Genomic DNA, 16,400 nt, shown 5'->3' with positions numbered 1-16,400 from the left:
CTTGGTATTTATCCAAAAAATACAAAAAACACTACATCAAAGGGATACATGCATCCCTATGTTTATAGCAGTGTTCTTTACAATAGTCAAATTATGGAAGTAGCCCAAATATCCACTGATAGATAAACAGATAAAGAAGTGGTGATATATATCATTAAATTTTATATATAATTTAATATATATTATATATTTATCAATATATAATAATTAAAATTATATAATTATATAATGTACTATTACTCAGCCATAAAAAATAATGATATTTTGCCATTTGCATCAACATGGAGGGAACTAGAGCATACAATGCTGAGCAAAATAAGTCAGAGAAAGACAAATATCATATGATTTCACTCATATGTGGAATTCAAGAAACAAAACAAAGAAAAAGAAAAAAAAAGAGAGAGACAAACCAAGACATAGACTCTTAACTACAGAGAACATAGGGGAAGTGGGTAGGGGGATGGGTGAAATAGGTGATGAGGATTAAAGAGTTCATTTATGATGAACCCTGAGTGAGGTACACAATTGTTGGATTACTATGTTGTACACCTGAAACTAATGTAATTCTGTATGTTAACTACATAAAAACTTAATAAAATACAATACAAATGTGAATAGATATAGAGGACTCCCATAGCCAGTCACAATGGAATAAGCCCATTGCAACCTATATCTCCCACTGATTACCTAAAAACTGCAGACAACTACACAAAAGCAACTATCTGACAACTCTGAAAAGTTAAAAAAGTAAACAGATTAAGGAGGAAAAACTAAAAAAAAATTAATTTAATTTAAAAAGGAAGAAAAACTAAATTTGAAAAACCCATACAAGGGAGTTTCTTTGGTACTTTTGTTCTTTTGTTTTCCCTCTCTGACCCAAGGATTTTTTTTTCTATTTTTCTTTCCAGTTCTGCACCCAGGGTACCCCAAATCATGAACCTGCAACTTGGGTATCACATTGCAAGGGTGGTCCCAGCACCTAAAACTTGGAGGAAAAACAAACAAACAAACAAACAAACATATTTTTGGCCAGGAGAACTGGGAAATGGAATTTTGTGACTCAGAAAGAATGGAAGAATCACTTTTCTTTTTTCCCTTTCTCTTTTTTCTTACCACTTTGTCTTGTGGGTTGCCCCAGTTATAAAGAATTACATGTAATGTGTGCTAAATAAGATCACTGTCAACCCAGAATTCTTTGGCTAGCAAAAATCTATCAAGAACTAGGGTGAGGGGTGCCTGGGTGGCTCAGATGGTTAAGCATCTGCCTTCAGTTCAGGTTGTGATCTCAGGGTCCTGAGATCAAGCCCTGCATCGGGATTCCTTGCTAAAAAGGGAATCTGCATCTCCCTCTCCTCCTGGTTTGTGCTTGCTTACTCTGTCTCTCTCTTTCTCTCTCTCAAGTAGGTAAATAAAATCTTTTTTAAAAAAAGAATTATGGTAAAATAAGGACATTTTAAGATAAAGGAAAGCTAAGGCAACTTATTCAGCAAAATTGCTCTAAGAAAAGTGCTAAGGGAAGTTTTCCAGGTAAGCTGAAAATGATACAAGAGAGAGAGTTTTCCAGGTAAGCTGAAAATGATACAAGAGAGAGACTTGGAACTTCAGGACTTAAGGAAAAACAGCGATATAATTAAGAAATGATAATGGATAAATATAGTAGTTTATTTTTCCTCAGATTTATTCAAGTAGATATGACTATTAAAATAAAACTGTAGGGGATCCCTGGGTGGCTCAGTGGTTTAGCGCCTGCCTTTGGCCCAGGGTGTGATCCTTGAGTCCCAAGATCAAGTCCCACATTGGGCTCCCTGCATGGAGCCTGCTTCTCCCTCTGCCTGTATCTCTGTCTATCTTTCTGTGTCTCTCATGAATAAATAAATAAAATCTTAAAAAAAAAACAAAGAAAAAAAATTTTTTCACACTGTTTCACACAGTTTATTCAGAAGTTTAAAATATGGGCATCTTCCCCTAAAACAAATCATCCCCTGCCAATCCCCCACACAGACTATCACCACTCCTGCTAACTTCTCTCTACCGTGCTTACCAAACATACTTGCAAAACACCTTGGGATCAAAACCTCAGCTATTTGGTAATACAACGAAATGACAAAGTTACACAAAAGAATCTCATTTACTTCCTTTTCACTAGCAGACCATGAGTGAAAGATTAAAGGGCAAACATTACCTTCAACCAAAGTTAATGCTTCCCTATTATTCCCTTTTTCCTTCCTCTAAGACGTTGAAACTCAAAGCAGTTTCATTTACTACTGTAACTCTGATATCCCATTTTTCTTTTAGGAATGGCTAAGCCAGGACATACTTTCCTTTCAAGTCGATCTTAAACTCAAGACTGGCAGAAAGCAGACTCTCAGTTGTCACTTGGCCATGACGCTTTGCCATAGGCAAAATTACCACAGAGGTGCAAATGATACTTTCAGAGTTATCAAAAATCTTAAAATAATGCATTAGTGTGGAACCTCCACATTTTTCTGATGCCACAAAATTCCTCTTAAGGTGGTGGCAGGTGTGAAAGAAAAGGCACTTTGTGCTAAAATTCAGAGGTCTCTCGGGAGAGTGCCACAGCAGAGAGGCCTGGTCAGCCTGAGCAGCAGGCTGCCCTTTAAGTTGGAGAGAAGCACCCCCCCGCCCTGCCCTGGAAGGCATCTGCAAAGGAAAAATCAGTAATCATGATTCCAAGGCAAAATGGTTACTTAAATTGGAGAGGACAAATACAAATATCAGAGAGAGAGAGAGAGAGAGAGAGAGACCAAACACAGTTGCACCAAGGACTGAGGAGGAGCGAGCTTTACAGGGCCCTGTAGGCCAGCTTTCGCCTTCTACTGGGCTGGCTCCTTCACTTCAGAGGAGGTTCTGGAGACCGAGCAGGAACAGCACCTTGGCCAAGAGGGTTCCAGGCCTCCTGCCTCTGCCTGGACTCTCCCTGCTGTGTTCCCAGGAACAAACTGAGTTCCTGCTGACAGCATTTGTGGCTATTGCTGGTCCGCGACAACATCCATCTTAAGGATTTTTTGATCCAGCCATGAAGGGACAGTAAGGGTTTTCCACATGATCTGGGACTACTTGGCAAAGCCCAGTGGCTTCTGGGTCTCCTGAGAGCGACTATGGATCACGCTAGGATCCCCCACCAACACTCAGAAAAGCAGCATGAGTGTTTTAGATGGGCAGGAGACAAATCAGTGGACTGAGGGTCTTTATCCTAGTATAAAGTGCACCATGAATGGAGGCTGTGAGGAGCCACTCACCAGAGGCCGAGGTATGGGAGACACTACCCTCACCACCCGCTCAGAGGATGGTGGATCATTTCCTTCAGCCAGAACGCTGGCTGCTGAGGCTTTCATTATTGCTTTATTTCCTTAGTACTATGGAACTTTTAGCTGTAAAGGAAAAAAGAAATACTTGGTGGGCTTGGCAGAAAGCAGGTCTGTCACAAAAATCACAGAAATTGGCTGATACTCAGTTAAGTGTATGTTACAATCTTAATAATGTTTGATGATGGCTGTTTTTTTTTTTTCTCCTTCATTCTGATGAACTTAGGAAAACGAGTTTTTTAAGAACTCTATCAATAAATTGGCTCACGAGGCTTCTGAAGAAGCGGTACAGCTGTTTATGGCCGACATAGTAGAAATGGTTGTCTTTGTTCTGCAGGTTTCCAGATGTTTTATGGAAGAGAATCTACTTACTGTCACATTTCAGGAGAGTTTACCATGACATACTGGTGGGTTCCATAAACTTCTTGGAAACTCTTTTCAAAGAGCGTGTGAGAGGAAAACCGTAGCGTTGTACAAAGAGCTCTACTCCATTTAGGATTCTATTTCGAGGACACTATTTAGCTGCTTTCATGTAGGAAGGTATTGCCACCCGAGCTGTCAGGCCCTCAAAGCGCTTGTATGTGTAATTGATGAGGACCCAGTCTTTGTTCTTGTAGTCAGTCTCAGGGTGATTATTTGTAGCCACTGTTGGCTTAAGAATATCAGATTCTGGAAATTCATCGAAGTTTGAGGTATCATCAATGCTTTTGATTTCAATAGATATTGCAGCAGGTCTCTCTCTGATATGTTCCCAGTCAACGCCTTCAAAAACAGAATTACTTTTGATTTCCTCAACTCCAGGGGCTCCAATTCTATGTTCCCACTCAGAGCAGAATCTCAAAATAAGGTCCTTGGCTTTCTCAGAGATAGGAACTTCTGGAGGAAAAGTCAGTTTCTTTCCAGTTCATCACCTTCTTATAGGTCTCTTGGGGGGTCTCAGAACAGAAAGGTGGGTACCCGATGAGCATCTCATACATGATCACCCCAAGCGACCACCAATCACAGAGCTTGTGGTACTGGTTCTGCATGAACACCTCAGGAGCAATGTAGTCGGGAGTGCCTACTGTGGAGAAGGCTAGCTGACATCTATTTCTTTTCCAGGTTTCTGCTTTCCTTTTGGAATTCATGTTCTGGAAAGTGAAATCACTGGGGAGGCTGTGGTTCAGATTCCTATAAAATTCTGTCCTATGTGCTTTCTTCAGTCCTGTGCAAAGGCCGAAGTCAGAAAACTTCACATGGCCCTTGCTGTCCAGGAGAAGGTTGTCTGGCTTGATGTCTCTGTGGATGAATCCAAGTTGGTGAATGGAGTCTATGGCTAATACTGTTTCTGCTATAGGGTATCTTTTTTCATTAATAGGGTCATCATGTCCCCTCCAGGCAGGAACTCCATAATTAGGTAGAGGTTTAGCTTATCCTGAAAACTATAGAACATTTTCACAACCCACAAACTGTCTGCCTCCCCTAGAATGTCACGTTCCGCATGAATGTGGCCAACCTGCTCTTTTTCAAGCAAATCTGCTTTACGGAGTATTTTCATTGCATACACATGTCCTGTATCTTTCTTCTGAACAAGCCACACCTCACCAAATGCTCCTCTGCTTATCACTTTTAAGGACTCAAAATCTTCCAATCCAAGTCTTGTTCTCTTCAAACGAAGAAACTCTGTTTCCTTCCGAGCATGCGGATCTCCTCAGTTGCTTCTCTTCATCTTTTAGGCCTCCTTCTTCCATCACTTTTTCTAACTTCTTTTGTCTCATTCCTCGTTCTTCATGTTGAGTGATAAGGTTGCTATAAAAATTCTCCAGTGTCACTTTGGTCATGGTCACTCTTTCCTTTGTGTGATTACTCATGGAGGAACAAGGTGTTGAGCCTGTCATTGCCATGTCAGAGCCCCGGGAAAGAAGGGCTGGGGGCGGCGGATGGCCGTGGACTCTGTCCGGCCAGCGACCTCTCCGACCCGCAGACACGTGAAGCCCCAGCGGCAGCCCCCCACCGACCAGCCAAGACTAGGGGATGCGCAAGGGGCTCCGAGGCTGGGGAAGAAAAGAAAATTGTAACACTGATGGAATTTTTTAATGCATGTAAGTGCAATACATATGACAATTTTAATATAAAGGGAAGAGGAAGATAAAGTATTTTTAATTACTTGATTAAACCTTAAACTCTCACTTTAGGTGGTAAAATACTAACTCTAAGTAAACTGTAAAAGGTTAGGTATGTATATTATTTTTTTTAATTTTTATTTATTTATGATAGTCACACAGAGAGAGAGAGAGAGGCAGAGACACAGGCAGAGGGAGAAGCAGGCTCCATGCACCAGGAGCCCGATGTGGGATTCGATCCCGGGTCTCCAGGATCGGGCCCTGGGCCAAAGGCAGGCGCCAAACCGCTGCGCCACCCAGGGATCCCCAGGTATGTATATTATAATTCCTAGAACAGTCACTAAAACATACAGAGATAAAAAGTCAAGAGATAAATTAAGACATACTATAAAAATATTGCAATAATCTAAAACATGGCAGAAAATGGCAAATAGAGGAATCTAAACCAGAGAGAGGAAAATCTAAAATAAATAATTAAAGAGTAGAACCAAACCCAACCATATCAATAGTTCCATTAAAAGTAAGTGGTCTCAATTATACCAACTAAAAGACAAAAATTGTCAGGTTGGAAAACAAAAAGACTCAACTATATGCTATCTACAAGAAATTTACTTTACATATAATCATATCTAAGTTAATGTAAAAAAATGGAAAATGAAAAACCATGAAATCACACTAACCAAAGGAAACTGAAAATGGCTCTATTGATATCAAAGTAGATGTCAGAACAAGGAATATTACCAGGAAGAAAGAGGGGTCAGAACACTAAGAACACACAATAATCAGGATAATGTATGTAACAAACAACACAGCTTCAAAATACATGCAGTAAAAACTAATAGAACTAAAAGAAAAAATGCACAAATCCACAGTTATACTTGGAGGCATCAAACATCTCTCAGTAATCAATAGAATAGTAGAAAATCAGTATGGACTAAGAAGACTTGAACAATATCATCAATCAGGTTGACCTAACTAATATTTATAAAGTATTTCACTCAAAACAGGATAAAATATATTCTTTTCAAGTGCACATGAAGCATTCACCAAGGTAGATCAGAAGTCAACAAACTATCACCTGGAGGCCAAGTTCAGCCCAGCAGCAGTTAAGTCTTATTGGAACACATCTATGCCTACTTGTTTTCATATTGTCTGTGGCTATTTTGGTCTACAAAAGCAAGAGAGACTATGTGGCCCTAAATGCAAAAAGTGTTTACTATTTGACACTTTACAAAAACAGTTACCTACCCTTGTTCTGAACCATAAGCAAACAGTGAATTTAAAAGAAGAGAAAACACACAAAGTATATTCTCTGACCATAATGGAATTAGATTAGAAATTTATAGTAAAGGTTTTTAAACTTTTCCCAAGATTTTGGAAATTAAACAACATCCTTCTAAATAACCCATTGACCAAAGTGGAGGTCTCAAGACAATTTAGAAAATATTATAAACTAGGGCTCCTGGGAGGCTCAGTCAGTTAAACAGTTTGGCTCAGGTCATAATCTCAGTGTTGTAGGATAGAGTCCTGGGTCAGGCTCCACACTGGGCATGGAGGCATGGAACCTTCTTAAGAATTTCTCTTTCTGGGACCATCTGGGTGGCTCAGTAGGTTAAGCATCTGCCTTCAGCTCAGGTCATGATCCCAGGGTCCTGAGATGCTCAGCGAGGAGCCTGCTTCTCCCTCTTCACCTGCCCCTTCCCCTTGCTCATGCATGTGTGCACGCTCTCCGTCTCTCTCAAAATAAATAATAATAAAAAAAGAGAATCTCTCCCTCCCTCTCCCCCCACCTCCCTCTCTTAAAAAAAATTAAACTACACAAATATCTAAATATATAAAAATTTCTGGGAACATACAACTAAAGAGGTGCTTATAGGAAAAGGTATAGCAATAAGTGTTTATATTAGAAAAGAATAAAGGTCTCAAATTATATTCTAAGGTTGCATCTTAAGAAACTAAAAAACAAGACCAAATTAAACACAAAGTGAACAGGAGGAAGGAAATAATGAAATTAAGAGTATAAATTAATAATATCAAAAACACAAATATAATAAGGAACATTTATGAAATTAATTTTATTTGAAGATAATTTATAAATCTTCAGCCACACTGAGCCAGAAGAAAAGAGAGAGCACACAGATTATCAATATTGGTAATAAAAGAGTAAACATCACTATACATCACTATAGATACATTAAAATACTATGAAGGAGGGAAAAACTGAGAGCTTTTCCCCTAAGGTCAGGAAAATGGCAGGGATGTCCACTATCACCACTGCTATTCAACATAGTACTAGAAGTCCTAGCCCCATCAATCAGACAACAAAAAGAAACAAAAGGCATCTTAATTGGCAAAGAAGTCAAACCCTCACTCTTCGCAGACAGCATGATATTCTATATGGAAAGCTCAAAGACTCCACCCCAAAATTGCTAGAATTCCTACAGGAATTCAGCAGAGTGGCAGGATATCAGATCAATGTGCAGAAATCAGTTGTGTTTCTGTACACTAATAACGAGACAAAAGAAAGAGAAATTAAGGAGTCAGTCCCATATATAATTCAACCAAAAACCATAAGATAGCTAGGAATAAATCTAAACAAAGAGACAAAAGATCTGTACTCAGAAAACTATAGAACACTAATGAAAGAAATTGAGGAAGACCTAAGAAATGGAAAAATGTTCCATGCTCATGGATTGGAAGAACAAATATTGTTAAAATGCCTATGCTACCTAGAGAAATCTATACATTCAGTGCAATTGCTATCAAAATACCATCAACATTTTTCACAGAGCTGGAACAAATAATCCTAAAATCTGTATGGAACCAGAAAACCCCTGAATATCCAAAGGAATGTTGAAAAAGAAAACCAAAACTGGTGGTGTCACAATTCCAGACATCAAGCTCTATTACAAAGCTGTAATCATCAAGACAGTATGGTACTGGCACAAAAACAGACACAGATATCAATAGAACAGAACACATAATCCAGAAATGGGCCCACAACTCCATGGTCAACTAATCTTCAACAAAGCAGGAAAGAATATTCACTTGAAGAAAAACACTCTCATCAACAAATTTTGTTCGGAAAACTGGACAGCCACATGCAGAAGAACAAAACTGAACCATTTCCTCACACCATACACAAAAATAGACTCAAAACGGATGAAAGACCTAAATGTGAGACAAGAATCCATCAAAATCCTAGAGGAGAACACAGGCAGCAACCTCTTTGGCCTCAGCCACAGCAACTTCTTGCTAGACATGTCTCCAAGGCAAGGGAAACAAAGGCAAAAATGAACTATTGGGACCTCATCGAGATAAAATCTTTTGCATGACAAAACCAAAGACAACTAACAGAATGGGAGGAGATATTTACAAATGACATATCAGATAAAGAGCAAGTATCCAAAATCTATAAAGAATTGATCAACTCAACACCCAAAGAACAAATAATACAATCAAGAAATTGGCAGAAGACATGAACATACATTTCTCCAAAGAAGACATATAAATGGCCAACAAACACATGAAAAAATGCTCAACATCACTCAGCATCAGGGAAATACAAATTAAAACCACAATGAGATACCACCTCACATCAGTCAGAATGGCTAAAATTAATAAGTCAGGAAATGACAGATGTTGGCAAGGATGTGGAGAAAGGGAAACCCTCGTACACTGTTGGTGGGAATGCATGGTGGTTCAGCCACTCTGGAAGATAGTACGGAGCTTCCTCAAAAAGTTGAAAATAGAGCTATTGTATGACCCTGCAATTGCACTACTAGGGATTTACCCCAAAGATACAAATGTAGTGATCTAAAGGGCACCTGCACCCCGATGTTTATAGCAGCAATGTCCACAAGACCCAAAGTATGGAAAGAGCTGAGATGTCGGTCAACAGATGAGTGAATAAAGATCGAGTGGTATATATACATACATATATATATATATATATATATATATATATATATATTACTCAGCCACCAAAAAATTGAAATCTTGCCATTTGTAACAACATGGATAGAACTAGAAGAACTAGAGGATATTCCAAGTGAAATAGATCAGTCAGAGAAAGACAATTATCATACAATCTCACTCATATGTGGAATTTAATAAACAAAACAGAGGATCATAGAAAAGAGAGGAAAAAATAAAACAAGATGGAATCAGAGAGGGAGACAAACCATAAGAGACTCTTAGCCATAGGAAACAAACTAAGGGTCACTGGAGGGGAGGAAAGTGGGGGGATGGGGTGACCAGGTGATGGGCATTAAGGAGGGCATGTGGTATATGAGCACTGGGTATTATATAAGACTGATGAATCACTGATCTCTACCTCTAAAGCCAATAATACATTATATGTTAATTAATTGAACTTAAATAAAATTTTAAAAAAATTTTAAAGGCTATTAAGGGAATACTAAAAACAACTTCAGGTGCAGACATTCAACAACTTAAATGAAATGGAATGAATCTTTGAAAGACAAACTACCAAAAACCACTCACGAAGAAATAGGTAACCCAAATATTCTATTCTACTCAATAAATTGAATTTGTAGTTTAAAACTTTCCAACAAAGAAAAGCACAGGTCCAGAGGACTTCACTGCTACACTCAACCAAACATTTCAGGAAAAATAAAACCAAATCTATATAATCTCTTCCATAATACAGAATAGGAAGGAAAACCTAACTTATTTTATGAACCCAGCATTTACCCTGATATCAAAACCAGAAAAAGACATTACAAGAGAGAAAACTTATAAGCCAATGTCAATATCCTTCATGAATATGGACACAAATATCCTCAACAAAATAAAATCAAATCCAGAAACATATAAAAAAGATAATATACCATGTAAAAAGAGGGCTTTGTTGCAGGAATTCAAAGATGTTTCTACCCAACAACAGGAGAATACACTTATATTTCAAGTGCACATGGAACATTCATTAAAGTATATCAGAAAAAAAAAAGTATATCAGAAGTCAGCCAACTATTACCTGCAGGCCAAATTCAGCCCACCATCAATTTTAGTAAATATTTGATGACATTTCACCAAAGAATTTCTAAGGATAGCAAATAAGTACATGAAAAGATGCTCTGTATCACAAGTCATTAGGAAAATGAAATACTACTACACACCTAGTAGAATCCTAAAATTTTAAAATTGACAATACCAAGCACTGGAACTTTCATACATTTCTAGTCAGAAAGCAAAATGGTATAGCCACTTTGGAAAACATTTGGCCATTTCTTACAAATGAACCTTGTCTCCTACCTTAAAAAAAAAAAAGTTAACTCAAAAGAGATCTAAGAATTAAAAGTATAACAAAACCATAAAGCTTTTAGAAGAAATTTAGGAGAAAATGTTTGTGACATTGTGTTAGGCAAAGAGTTCTTAGATATGACCCCAAAACATGACCAAAAAAAAGGGGGGGGGGATAAATTTGACTGTATCGAAACTAAGAACATTTGTTCTGCAAAAGGCACTATTGAGTAAATAAATAGCCTACTGAATGAAAAAAGGAAATTGATGATTATCTGGTGCAAAGGCTTCAACTTACGAACAGAAAACTGAAACCCATAGAAAATAAGGACCGGTTTGTCAAACTTACACAACCTACATGCTGATGGAGCCAGAATTTTAGAAATTAAGTCAGAGAAGTAGTTGCAAATTTTAATAATTTGCATTGAAATCTCAGCATAGCTTCAATTAAATTGATCAAAGCACTTAAAAGATTGTTAGTCTTAATTTTTTATTTTAAAGTCAAATCAGCAACAATATTTAACAACTGCCCTTATTCATTGTCCTAAATATAAATCAGACAAAATCACCTAGAACACTAAAGTGATCAAAAGTAAGATTTTGTATGACCCATCTTATTCCACTTCAACTCTTGTTTCACCCACTTACCACAGCAGGTAATTAAACTCATATGCTCCAAATTCCTTTTATGCCCTCTTCAATTTTAATGCCCTCTACAATTTTTCTGAGCTGCCTCATTCATATGAAGGGGATAATAATTTCTACATACCGAGGTCACACATTAATAGCCTTAGTTGCATTCATCCTGAAAATCAGTTTTGTCTAATACATCTATAGAATTCACTGAGTAACCTCAAATACAGGAGAAGTAAGTTCTCCCAAGACAAAATGATTGACCTGCCTGTGTCTGGTCAAAGGGTAGGAAGATTGGAGAGACCGAACTGTGTGTCTGTTTATCGGGTGACAAGTCATGCCAGAGTCCTTGAGAGGAGGGCTCTAATAAAGGGAGTGCTAAAAAATAACTCGTTTCCCCCAAATCTCTGCTACTTCATAGAGAGTACAAAGAATTCTGATTTGAGTCAACCCATGGAACAAAATGGGGATGAAGGGGGCTTTTAGAATTTTTTTATTATTTTTTAAATATTTTATTTATTTATTTGAGAGAGAAAGATCATGAGCAGGGAAGAGGCAGAGGGAGAGGGAGAAGCAGACTCCCTGCTAAGCAGGTAGCTTGATGTGGGGCTCCATCCCAGGTCCCTAGGATCATGATCTGAACTGAAGGCGGTCACTTAACTGACTGAGCCATCCAGGTGCCCCTAGAACATTTTTTTAACTGAAAAGTACACAGTAAGAGAGTAAAAGCCACTAATAACTTCATCACAAGAAAATTACAGAATTAAATGATTGTCCCTCCCATTCCTGACACTCTTTTAGCCTGCTCCTACCTCTGTTTGTCCCAAGTTCATCCCTCAAAGAAACTATGGTTAACAGTTTGTTATATAACTTTAGAGACAGATGCATATATGGGTTTTTAATGAGATTATGTTATGTATATCGGACTGCAATTGCTAAAAACATATCATAGTTAGGTTTTCAGGTCAGTATTTATTTTTGACAGTCCCTTGTATTTCACAATTTAGTCATTTCTCTATTGATACACATACAGGTCATTTCCAATTTCTTAACTAAAGGTTCTGGGTAAGGAGTTTACTAAAGATTCCTAACAAAGTTTTATCTTTTTTTTTTAAGATTTTATTTATTTATTCATTAGAATACACAGAGAAGAGAGAGAGAAAGAGAGAGAGAGAGAGAGAGGCAGAGACACAGGCAGAGGGAGAAGCAGGCTCAATGCAGGGAGCCTGACGTGGGACTCAATCCAGGGTCTCCAGGATGAGGCCTGGGCTGAAGGTGGCGCTAAACCGCTGAGCCACCCAGGCTGTCCTCCTAACAAAGTTTTAGCTCAGGAAGAGGAATTAGAGAAGCTCCCTTCTGAAAGGGCTTATCCAAAAGCACACACAAGGTATTCATAAAATGAGTATGGTATAATTCATAAAATTATGAAATTCATAAAATGAGTGGTAAGGTGAAATTTAAGGAAAGCTGGAATTCCATTAAAACCAGATTTAACTTTACTTCAAGCTTTGTTGTAATAAATAACTTATATAAAGTATCTAGTGCAATGCAGAGCCACAATAAATTTTACTTTTCTTCCTATGGCATTTCTTCTTTTCAGTCCCCATCTTGATACAGCCTAATATATAGAAGAATTTGAAGCTCCTGGGTTTGAAGCTGTAAGATATTCAAGTGACTCCCTAGAACCATCCTGAAAGGCACTGCTTATCAACAGGGAACAGGTGTCTCAGGACAAAACCCATGTCTTCTCTCTACGCAACCTTAGGGTGATTTACTTACCATCCTGGGGAGTTTTCCACTATCCTACAGAAATAGCCTTTGTCTCAATTCTGTTTCTGAGAATTTCCATGTCAATGTCCCAAGAACTAAGGTCCCCTTACTTCTGTCACCCACGGGGCTTTGGGCCACTATGTCAGTAAGACTCCTGGGAACTTTTCCTGTTATTTCAGGGTTCTGAAACTTCCTTCAGAAAGAATAAAGTATCTCTTCAAGCATTTTCCCAAGGAATGTGTGTTGCTGACGTGTTTATTATATCTCTTATCACATCCTCTTTGTATAGTTAGTGATTTTCCTGCTTTCTCCACTAGACTGCAAGGTTCTTACTGGAAAATGACTTTCCTATTCTTTCCTGAACTGCCAAAGGACCTGAATAGGGCCAGCCAAGCCAGATATCTGAAAGAACATGGGCTGGGGAGTCAGAAGATCTGGGTTTTACTCCTTCCTCTTAACACCTTGCCTCTGATCTCAGAGAAGTCACATCATCTGTTTGCATCTCAGTTTTGTCAATTTAAAATATCCTTACAGTAAAGGAATGGGTTGGACTAAATGTCTGGTAAGGCCCCTTCAAGTTCTAATATTTGATACCCATAACTGTTATCTGCTACCTGGAACTGTGATAGCAAAAGAGAAAAAAACTTTATACTCCAAATATTCTTTTTGTCTCTAAAATGCACATTTTAACTGGTAAAAATTAGTTACATTTAACTTTTCCTATTTGCACTTGGATATTTCTTAAATTCACACCAGCGACACAGAAATTATTCCTTAGAGTGGGCTACTCTTACAAATGACTAAGCAAAGTACACCAATTATCAGTTGAGTTTTGTTATTTTCTTTTTCAAAAGGTGATTTTTCTTGACTCTGCACCTCAATTCCAGGTGTTTCTATACCCTGGCTAATTAACCTACAGTCACTTCCAAGTATCGCTACTAAGACTACCACTTAAGACTAGTACTTTTAAGAATAGTTGTAAAAATAAATAATTATATTTTGCATTACATTTAGTCTTGTTCTTTCACACATATGTATAGTAGATAAAATTCCTTCCTTGATTTCATAGCCTTAAAACCCTAAGATAGAGAAATCAGAGTACTTACAGTTACAAAGCTAATAAGTAGTAGAGCTACACCAGATCCAAGGCTTTTTATATAATAGAAAAATAATACTTCTTCACTAACAGTGGCAGTTAAACAGGGTTGGATTACTAAAGAAAATTCATAGGACGCAAAATGAAATGCTTGCATAGACAAAGGATACCACCATATTATAACAGCTTTATTGGAGGGATCTACATCAGAGCTCTAGGTTCTCACAGGAAGTGGTCAGGAGAGGCCACCCACAGCCTCCTACTGTCCTCACTCTGCAAGGGCTGTGGCTGGATGCACTTTCTCTCTTTGATAGCAAATGCACCGAACTTGGAACCAGAAGGCCCAAAATAGAATCTCAACTGAGGTTTTTAACATTTTGCTGATCACCTAGGCATATGTTCCTGCTGTGTAACCAGCCCAGCAGTACAACCCTCCAAAAATCTCGTTAAAATCAGGTACAAATCAGTTAAGGATCTGCCTTCAGCTCAAGTCATGATCCCAGGGTTCTGGGATTGAGGCCCAGGTCAGGCTCTCTGCTCAGTGGGTAGCCTTCTTTTCCTTCTCCCTCTGCCTATTATTCCCCCTGCTTATGTGCTCGTGCTCTCTCTCTCTGTCAAATAAATAAATAAAATCATTTTTAAAAATCAGATACAAATCATCAATCCCACTCTTATCAAATGCTAAGAGGCCAGTACAAACTGCCCCCAAACTCCTCAGAGCAACACTAGTAACCAGGATATTTCCTGCCTCCATCAGGTTCCTGCCATGCAGGAACATGAGCATAACATCTCAGGCTGGTTCTGGCTCAGCTGGAATTAACCCTCCCAGCACACTTGCCTCTTCTGTATTTGCCCCTTAGAGAACAAAAATAAGTACTGTTTCAAAAACAAGGGGGTGGGGGTGAATGGGTGACGGGCACTGTGGGGGGGCACTTGACGGTATGAGCACTGGGTGTTATTCTGTATGGTGGCAAATTGAACACCAATAAAAAATAAATTTATCGTTAAAAAATAAATAAAAAATAAAAATAAAGTTTTAAGTGACAAAAAAAAAAAAAAAAGAGTAATCCTGCACCATGGGGGAAGTGCCTGAAGTGCTTAGACTTGGAGAGGATTTATTCCTGTTACAAAGATTCATCAGAATGCCATAAACAAGTACTATTTCACAGTCTTTGGTGGTTTCTATGTCACCAAATTTTTACATTCATGCAGCACCCTGAGGTATTTCTTTGGACATAGAGTTGCATCTGAGAAACTGACTGTAATAAAGGTCCGGGTTCTTTAGGAGTTAGGAGGCTATCTTAACTTTCAATCTCATCTACCAGTTTAGTAACCCCTACTTTTTTTTTAAATAATAAATTTATTTTTTAATGATGTTCAATTTGCCAACATACAGAATAACACCCAGTGCTCATCCCGTCAAGTGCCCCCCTCAGGGCCCGTCACCCATTCACCCCCGCCCCCCGCCCTCCTCCCCTTCCACCACCCCTAGTTCATTTCCCAGAGTTACGAGTCTTCCATGTTCTGTCTCCCTTTCTGATATTTCCCACACATTTCTTCTCCCTTCCCTTCTATTCCCTTTCACTATTATTTATATTCCCCAAATGAATGAGAACATACACTGTTTGTCCTTCTCCAATTGACTCATTTCACTCAGCATAATACCCTCCAGGTCCATCCACGTTGAAGCAAATGGTGGGTATTTGTCGTTTCTAATGGCTGAGTAATATTCCATTGTATACATAAACCACATCTTCTTTATCCATTCATCTTTCGATGGGCACCGAGGCTCCTTCCACAGTTTGGCTATTGTGGACATTGCTGCTAGAAACATCGGGGTGCAGGTGTCCCGGCGTTTCATTGCATCTGAATCTTTGGGGTAAATCCCCAGCAGTGCAATTGCTGGGTCGTAGGGCAGGTCTATTTTTAACTCTTGGAGGAACCTCCTCACAGTTTTCCAGAGTGGCTGCACATTCCCACCAACAGTGCAGGAGGGTTCCCTTTTCTCCGCATCCTCTCCAACATTTGTGGTTTCCTGCCTTGTTAATTTTCCCCATTCTCACTGGTGTGAGGTGGTATCTCATTGTGGTTTTGATTTGTATTTCCCTGATGGCAAGTGATGCAGAGCATTTTCTCATGTGCTTGTTGGCCATGTCTATGTCTTCCTCTGTGAGATTTCTCTTCATGTCTTTTGCCCATTTCATGATT

The 16,400-nt window shown here is 38.6% G+C and overlaps 1 pseudogene; it reads right to left on the bottom strand.

The window, feature by feature from the left end:
- Positions 1 to 3,818: 3,818 nt before the first annotated feature.
- LOC129505972 (serine/threonine-protein kinase 38-like) lies at positions 3,819 to 5,232 on the bottom strand (annotated as a pseudogene).
- Between the last annotated feature and the right edge of the window lie 11,168 nt (positions 5,233 to 16,400).

Source organism: Nyctereutes procyonoides, unplaced genomic scaffold, assembly GCF_905146905.1.
Source record: "Nyctereutes procyonoides isolate TBG_1078 unplaced genomic scaffold, NYPRO_anot_genome, whole genome shotgun sequence".
NCBI classification, from domain to species: domain Eukaryota; kingdom Metazoa; phylum Chordata; class Mammalia; order Carnivora; family Canidae; genus Nyctereutes; species Nyctereutes procyonoides.
The sequence above is the reverse complement of the archived record's forward strand: the minus strand, read 5'-3'. Positions and strand labels throughout refer to the sequence as shown.